This window comes from Poecile atricapillus, chromosome 1 (genome assembly GCF_030490865.1).
Source record: "Poecile atricapillus isolate bPoeAtr1 chromosome 1, bPoeAtr1.hap1, whole genome shotgun sequence".
NCBI lineage: Eukaryota > Metazoa > Chordata > Aves > Passeriformes > Paridae > Poecile > Poecile atricapillus.
In genome coordinates this window covers 146,817,453-146,826,954 of record NC_081249.1, presented here as the reverse complement: position 1 = coordinate 146,826,954, position 9,502 = coordinate 146,817,453, and positions in this window count along the sequence as shown.

Below are 9,502 nucleotides of genomic sequence, written 5' to 3'. Positions count from 1 at the left end.
TGTTCATTTTGCTTTATTTTTGTCTCCTTATTGTCTTTTTATTAAACTTTTAAAATTATACCGAAAAACAGTGAACCTCATTTTTCACACTTCCAACCACTGTCTCCACACCCACTGATGCAGGGGTACACCAATACTGACTTCTGCAGAGGCATCTCCTCTAAGCTCAGGATTTTCCCCGTAGCACAGGGATGTCTAGAGACATCCAGCCATTTTGTTTTATTATTATTATCCTTGCTAACAGCTGAATGCAATTGTCCAAGAGAGCAAGCTAATGTACACCTACAGTGAAAAACACTTGCAGAAAATCAAAGAAGAGAGCTGTGGCCAGAGAAGGGAACTAAGAGGTAGGACTCCTAGGATCTACTTCCAGTTCTGCTTAGAGCTTACACATCTGGAAAGATTATTTTTTTAACCACCTTTTGCCTCAGTTTCTAAACTGTTGAATGATCCATGAAGACCTGGATTTAAGGTACTAAGTGCACTCACAAAAAAGTTGGTCCACACCTCCTGTGCCCCTTAAATGCACCATTTTCAAAACCTAAATTGGCAATTTTATCCATCTCCTTCTTCCATTCTCCATGCTCAACTCTTCCTTCTTATAAGTTTTCCCCCTGTTGGGAGTTAGGATTTCTCTCCTCTTTTTTTTCTCTTTTTTTTTTTTTTTTTTTTTTTTTTTTTTTGTGTGTGTGTGTGTGGTTTTTTTTTTAGGGAATTTTCTCTGATTTGTTGCTAAGAGACAACAACTTAAAGAGACAAAAGAAATGGCCAATGTGGCCAATGTGAGTGAAGGGTGCAGCTGCTTACTCTCATACCTGGGCTGTTTTCTCTTTGGAAGGGCAGGGATACCATGAGATTTTGGCAGGGGGTGGGGTGAGGCGCTGGGCTTGGCTCCTCTGGTTCGCTCGCTGTTAGCATCGGAGGAGAACGGTGGAGCTATTGCTGACTGTGGGGAGATTTCACTGCCACCATCAGGGCCCAGCCCTGTCCTGCTTCTCCTTTACTGTGGGCGCATCTTTGCTCGTAAGAGCAGCCATTGACTTGGGACCTTATTAATGCCCTACCTCACTGGAAAGGACCCTCACCATCTGCTTGGGTGCTCCAGGGGAACTCTCCTTCCAAGGGAGCTTCTCTCGGCTGTCTTGGGGAGCCCGGCTGCCGCTGCCCAGCCCCACCATTTGTCTGCCACTGCTCCGCAGTTTTTGGGTACCTTGTAACCCTGCACCTCCTGCCTGCCAGGACACCCCTCAACTCCTGCTACAGCTGTGGAGTTTCTGATACATTTCGCTTGCTACACTATCTGCTCATCCCTGCCATTCCAGTCGCTGCTCCGAGGTTCCTGCTAGAGCCCACGGTGCCACCCACCCCACCCGCCATTGCTGCGTGAGGGAGCCGTGGCTGAGCCCGCGCCACAGCGCCCCCTGCCGGTGTGGAGGAATCATCACACCCGCCCTGCCTGGCCAGGAGCCAGCAGCGCCCCTGGCGGCCGTGCCCGGAGCTGCACCGAGGGGAGAGCACCTGCGGCCCAGAGAGGCTGGGCCTGGGTTTGTGGCTGTTTGTTTGCCTTGTTATGCATACCAGTAAAGAACTGTTATTCCTTCTCCCCTATCGTTGCCTGAAAGCCCCTTAATTTCAAAGTTATAATAATTTGGAGGGAAGGGGGTCATATTTTTTCCATTCCAAGGGAGGTTCCCGCCTTCCTTGGCAGATACCTGTCTTTCAAACCAAGACATCCTCCTTTTTGGCTGTTATATGCACTCAATTTGCAGCCATCTTCAGTGGATGTTAGGAAAGCCATTCTAACAGGAAAGATAGCGAGGTGATGATCATTTCCCCTGTAATGCAGTTAAAGGAAAGAAAATGAGTTAGAAATGCCTGCTGCACAATTCCTCTGTGTAGCTGCCAAGCGCTGCTGATCCTCAGGCCACGCAGCCAGAAAGGAGGTCACAGTCATGCACTGCTGTGGTTTCATGTCCTTACTACCGCCTCAGCTGTCCTGCCTGCAGCACACCAGTTACCTCTCATCCTTCAGTACGTGGCTTTGCTTCGCTTCCAACAGCTCCTGCACCCAAGGCCAGGAGTGAGGACATGCTGCACGGCCTTGCAAAGTCAGAGGCTCTGACCTTGTGCTGATGTGTACTTGCATTTCACTTATCTGTCTCCCTCCTTGAGCACAGAGAAAGTAAAAGCTGTTGGTTTTTAGATGTGCTATGGCTTTAACCACCTAGATGTGGAAAACACAATTCACAGCTCACTGGAGTAATTCAGCCAGTGAACAACTTAAATAAACCAGAAGTGCCAGCCAGGAAGACATTTTGGGGAGGCGGAAGCACATAATTTGCACTTCAATCATGATGTTCACTGCCAGATAAAATCAGCACAAGCCTTAGCCTGTACCTGGGACAAAAATGATAAAAGGTTGATGAGCCTTGATATACAGAAAATGGAGAAAAAAATCTGAGAAGCAATTACAGAATCAAATGCAAGCAGCTGCACAAACTAAGCCCAGTTCTGTGATAGTCATACACTCACCTTGGTTATTATTTTGTACCTTGTTACTAGCCTGTGATTGGCATCTATAAATGCAAAAAGTCAGCTCAGCTGGAAATAGATGTGCTCTACACCAATTAGTATCTCATCCACTCGAAAATACAGAAAAAGGCACAGCTACATAAGCTGCAGAACAGTGCCAGCAGATGAGGCTATGGAAACATATCCAAGAGGGTCAGGTGGGAATTGGGAAACAGAATGGCAGCAGGAGGAAAGGAAGGATATATGGGGGTCATTGCCTCCAGAGTTAGCAACCAGAGACAGGGTTTCATGGTGCTCAGTCAGCAGACTTGGATGTGCAGGCATCCTTATATCTGACGACTCACTCCTGGCTTATGTGTAAGGCAGCTTGGCAAAAAACACTGAAAGCCCAGGGGCTCCTGAGAAAGCAGCTTTTGAGGGTACTAAGAGCATGCTGTCGAGTAACTGAATGCCTGCTGTAAAATTCAAGCCCTCGGTGAAATGTGGTGTCTGCACAAGCAGTGTGCTGCACAAGGGGAGAACAGCAAGGCACAGGAACATAGCACATACCTGCTTCCCACAGACCCACAGCTCCCCACCAGCCTGCCAGAGCTCAGCTAATCCATCCCACAGATCCTTTATGGCATCGTCTCTTCTCTGCAGGGCTCTGTTCCAGTGTAGTTCAGGCTGCAGAACCCAGATGGGAGCTCTAGATGTTTTCCTTTCTATCCACAGAAGCCCCTTTATCTTTCAGCTGCCAAAAAGGCATGTGGATCTTGACAGGAAAACAATCAGGAAGTCTATCAGCCAGAGACATCAGGGACACAGGCATGTTTAAGCCTCATTCCCGTTCCCAGCCCTTATCTGCCTGGATGGTGCTGTGTGGCCCTTTGAAGATCCCAAACTGTTCCCCTACCCTGCAGTGTCCGGGTGATGTCATTGTTCTGCCCAGAACCCGAGAGCTGCCTCACCTAACACCCTAGGCACAGCCCTGCTTTTTTGCCAGCTATCTTGGATGAGTGACAAGGGCTATTGAATGGAAAGGGAGTTGTGACACCCGTGGGGACCCTTGCAACTTGTAAGGCCAGTGTGGTTCTTCCCACTTCCCCTTCATCTGCTCTGAACTGGCACCAAATGTGCCACATCATCACTGCTTCTTGCCTAGTAATCCTGCAAGAAACCTGCAATCTATTTTTTAAAAAAGGCTGAGTACTCTTAAAGATGAGGGACCAGGGCAAGGAATATAACTAAAACAATCAAATGGGAAAGAAAGTACATGTGTTCCCTGTACACGCTCCAGAAAGGTTATGTAAGGTGCTGCTTACATCCATATTGTGCTTCTGTTTGGAGTTAATGCACAATCTTGGAGACAAGAAGCTTTCAGCCCTGGAGTAGGTGCCCTCAGCCTCTCTGGGCAATGTCCTCTTGTTCTGCCTGGGAGAGAGGCAACTAGCAGCAAAAAGAGCATCTAATCAGCTATAATCAAAACCCACCAGTTCCAATCCATCTACCACCAAAGGAAAGGGCTTCATACAAAATGTCCTCTATGGATGCTAGCTCTGGAGCAAGCTGCAGGGAGCCTGCAGAAACTGCAGGCCCCATAGCTTCTCAGTCCTGCCTGAGAGCTAGCCTGAGAAATTCATGGGAGGATTTAAAAACAATCCTCAAAGAAAGAAAACAGCCTTGCAGGTGCTGTTTGTCTGCCCTTTGTTTTCTTGGCAAGAGAAAGTCAGAGGGTGTTGTACACCACTGACCAATGATAGTGATGTAGTGATTTACTAACCAATAAGAGTTTCCTTTCTGTACTTTCCACGAACCAGTCTATAAAACAAGGCTGAAGCAATAAACTAAGGAATTCTCCTGTTCTAACTCCATGAGAGTCTGTGTCGTCTCTTCTCAGCCGTTCTTTAATAGAGCGACAGTCCTCTACTCCCAGAGAGGTGTCAGTCCTCATGAGCCGCCTAGGAGTGAGCAGGAGCCCTTTTCTGACAAGAAGGAAAACCAAAGCATGTGCAATCCATGTGCAAACCATGGATTGCCAAGCCATTGCATGGCTGGGCTGGGAGCAGGTCTGTGCAATGCCCTGCTTGTAATGCCAGAATTCCCTCAGGTGTACAACAGGTCTTGAGTGCGGTAGTGGCTTGTGTTGTGACTGATAAGGGGAATGAAAATCTCTGCGGCATAGGACTGTGTGGCTGCTGGCTACCACAGGACCTGAAGCAAATCAAAGCCAATGACCTCTCTGAGCAAAGTTTCTTTGCCATGTTGTCCAATGCTCATGCAATAAAAAAACCCTTTATTTTCAGCCTGTCACAGCATAGCACTGAGATGCAGATGTGGTAAACTTTCTTAGGCATTAAAGTGCTGAAATGAAATGGTCATTGCAGCAAATTTTGTCCTTCAAGTTCTTAAGCAGAACACAAGCCATCACATCCTGAGTCATCCAGCCTCACAGCAGCACGAACTTGCTGTCTATACCTTGGGTTGTTTTTTTACGGTAAATCCACCTCCCTTACCAGCCTGTCACAGCACAAAGCATTTAGCAATGAATAATATTTCTGCACCAGTAGGAACATCCCCTGCAGTTTGAGGATGCAAACAGTTTCTTCCTGGCAATCCATAGTGCAGCTGCCAAAGCCTATCAATCTGAGCTGGAGCCTTGGTATTATTTTAAGCACTGTTCCCAGCTGCAGCAGCACTGTGTTTGCCAAAACCCTTCCTTCTAGAAAGGAAGAAAACTAGCCAGGCCATATGGTGGCTTTCAGGGAGATGATGTGTTGACTTTTCCCAGCATGTCATAAGGATAAAATTAATCCATACTTAGCATAGCTGGTGAAGAATCTTGCACACCTTTCATATTCAAATCCATGTATTTTGTCTGTCCTTTTAACTCTGAATTTATATGTCCCTCAAACTCCAGCTTGATGCCAGGACCTAGAGGAATACCTTGTTCGCGCCTATCACTGAACAAATAAATGGAATATCCACTGAGCTGTATTAAAAGCCAAAGGTGGGAACCCAACTCTAAGTGTGGATAAATGAGATCTTTGAGGGACAGGAGACTGGTGTCAGAGTGACACAGAGCAGAATGCCAAGAATTTGTGCACTTCTGACTCACCTCTGGCTAGAGAAGGGTGATTAAGATAAGGGCTCTGCTCCAGGGTTACCAGACATTTCTGGACAAGTCCTGCTGCTTTTCTGCTCCCCTGCCAGAACTGAGAAGCTTAGACATGTCCACCAGGTACCTGGCTATAAAGGTAGATGCAGGTAGTATCCACAAAACCTTCCCAGCTGCCATCAGAGAGATTTCCCTCCCCATATGCACAGTCATCCCAGCACACAAACCAACCTGTTTTAACTACCCATCAAGAGACACACTCAACTATCATCTTGGTCAATTTAGCAAATTTAACAAAACTGAAGAAAGTTGAGAGCCTTGCGTAATCTAAATCACATTTACTCCCACACGCAGAGTAAATAAAAAAATCTTTTATATTGTGCACTGCAGCCTATGGAGATGTATGTATATAATCACCATCCCCATTCTAAAAGTAGTTAAAGAAGGGGTATAATGAACCATATAGGAAACACATTGGGAATATTAATCCAAGTGCTCAGTCAGCTCTAAGGTCTAGCTTCTGTTTGCTTTCCTATGGCAGATCACAGCAGTCAATATCAGCAAACTGAAGCAGACCCATTGGCAAAGAAAATGGCTGAGTTTACAAGATTAGGCCCCAGGCACTTAAAATAATGGCTGGCATAGTACTTCAGTCATAAGAGGGGGGCTGATGGGGATATTGCTCATGGACAATTCCTCTCAGCTGGTGTTATTTAGATTATGATGGTGTTATGTAGAGGCAACACCCCAAAGCACACCAGTTTACAAAGGGTCTCACAAAAGGTTAAGACTGCCTGAGATGGAGCCCAAGGTCATAAGCACCGCATCAAAATAAAGCAGTCTGGATGCGCCATACAGCCTGAGGGAAATCTTTTGTGGTATGAGATAAAACAGGAGTTGCACAGAGCTGGTCAGGCCCCCAGATTCCCTTAGCCACATGGTTCTGAAGATCTGTTCTTAGCTTGTGTGCAAACTTACTGTTACTTACTGTGTGCAGCCACCCACTGCATGATTTAATGAGGAAAGGAAAACAGCTTCCAACACCCTTAGCTGTGGCTTATGCCATACTTAACAATACTGTTGCTCAAAGGCTGTCATAGAAGCTTCTGCCTGGCCCTCCCTAGTCCCAAAAGCTCTGTTGTTCCTGAGAGATATTAGGTAGCACATCTTTAAAACTGTGTAGATTCAAGTTCAGAAAAGACTTGCTTAAAGAGCAGGTTATTGCAGCAAATTCCTACACTCCACCAGACATTTTCAGTTGTGCACTGTCCAACAGCAATTTTTGAAAAATCTGTTCCATCTTTAGTTGGATGGAAAAGAATTTGTGATTGAGACTCAGACATCTGTTTTTCTGATAGCTAAATTGAGGAACCCTAAAGTGTAAATGGCTGTGATGTCATTTCAGAATTAAGATCTGATAATACTGGTTCCCTACCCATGTCTTTAGGCAGGGGGACAGTGATGGACACTGCTTGAAATAGTACTGCTGAAAGGTATGTGTGTAACTGGTTAGAAAAAAGTATCTGTCCTATCATGCATGTAATTTGTAATAGCCAATACATATGAAGGGAAAAATACTTCAGGCTAACCTTGAAGAGATGACATGTGGATGCAAGAAGTGTGGTCCTAATGTCAGAATTGAATGCAGGTGAGGAACCAGTTGGCAAACATGGTTATGACAGATTGCTCCAGAGAAAGCTATGTGATTGCAGAAAAGGAGATTAGATTATACAGAAAATTGCATGGAGGAGGAGAAGGCCAGCAGAGAATCTCATATTTTTGTACTGAAGATGTGAAGCACTGAGGAGCTACTTCTTCCACCAGACTCAGCAAAAGCTGAGGTTCTGAAATTCCTAGTGGTGGTGAAATCTTCTGGGCCCTCTTCTCATTCTCTAACTACACTTGGTTACAATGCTGAACTGAAGAACTAGAAAAAGATAATAATGAACTTTAATGGATTATGCCATTGAATAGGTATCTGCCCCACTGAGTATCCAACAGCCTCTGTAACAAAGCCCCTTCTACAGTTTGGCCACTTGGACTCATGGTCAGCTCATATACAGCTGTGTGGCTGTGGCTGGGACAAGAGCTATGAGAAACCTCATCACAGCTTCTGCCCTTCACCAAGTAGCCATGTTTTTTTGCCCATAATCCTTGCCTCACCTAAATTACGATTATGGTTACACTTGCCCAGTACCTTGCTCACCCAGGCCCCTTTCTGCCTTCCTAGCTTGACCTTGAACCTGTCTTATCCCTACAGACTTGCCTGATGGTCACTGGACTGTGACTGGCCCCAGTTACTGTCACTTGACCTGCTCACCTTGCTCAGGTATTCTGGGACTGTATCCATGAGGCCACTGCCCTACTGTCACCCTTTGCTCCAGTTCATCTCCCCGTACAGAGCAGCTCCAGTCACAATCATTGTCAAGAAGAATTAGAATGCACCAGCTTAGAAGATTCTCTTACTTTCAACTAAGGCCTGCAAGATCTGGGGGTACCTGTGGCAAAAGTAAATAGCCAGATGCAATTGCAGGAAGATCACCAAAAGCAAAAATGCCAGACTGCTGCAGAAATAGTAAGCTCTTTGTACAATGAGCAGCTCTCCAACTACTGTCTCAGGGCCCCACTGGAAAACAGAATGGTGTAAGGTGTTCATATCCATGAGAGCTGGTTCTTTTAATACTGGCTGCAACCTGTGACAGGTAGCCCCATTCATGCTTTTAAAAAAAAAATATTCAAAACCTGTGGTTTGTTATAAAGTTAAGATACTGGAGTATGATTTGGGGAGAAAAGAATACATTTCAAAGCAAATTTTGCAGGCATGAAGTGTACAGACTTTGGTTATATTTAGTAAAGTGATTATGGTTCTGTTCTACTTTGTGTTGGAGTGCAGTTGATCCTGCCTCTTTTCATTCCACTCAGATTTGTTCATTGTTAAATTAATGAGGACTTAACAGCAAGTAAATCACATGCCATTTAATAAGATTTCAGATGAAGTCGCAAAGAGGCACAAAGCATGTTGAAGTCTACTTGAAAACGCCTGAGCTTTGTTCATCCTTAGTTACAATTATTTCCTTTCCCTGCCAAAGCAAACTGCAGTGTCCATTGTCCCCAAGCATGAAGACAAAGCTTGTTAGTTCTTTTTAAGATACTCTGACATTCGTAATTGTCATGTTCACTCGATTTTTTTCAAAAGCTTAGTCTGTTTGAGCCTGATAGTAATATGCCTACAAACTTTTCATGTTACATTTAATTAAGCTTGTTAAGCCTAGCTTTAGTAGGACATCTTCTCCCTTTCCTTCCATGTCAGAAGGACCAAGAATGTCAACATTTCACTAGAAACAGCAGATTAATTAATCAAGTTATATGAGCTGCATGATAGAGGAAAGCCTGCCTTCTTCTCCCTTAATCTGCATAGCCTTGGAAGTCTACTAGAAGTTTTATCAAGGTATGCCATGGACTTTCAGAGCACTGCTTACATTTACTGTTTCAGCACGTGCCATCTGAATATAACGTAATACATGGTGATTTCCTCACCTAAGCACATTCACAGCTAAAGGCCACATATGATTTGCAGTGTCATTGTAGAATTTATACACCCAACCCTTGCCTACACATCAATCAATGAAAAACAAAAGTCGCTCAGCCTAAAGCATCTGCTGGTGTGTTTGTTCTGCATCCATGCAGACCCTGCCAGTTTTCATTTAAGATGCTCCTTCTCTGCTAGAAGTTCCCCTCCTTAGAAAACTGCTATTTTATTTTCCTCTTCTGCCCCAATGATTTGTGCTCCTGCCATGCTCTGCATAGGCTGCATTTGCTGGCAGAAATCAATCTGCCATGGTGCATGTAGATTTCTGTTGCTGATGAGGTCAG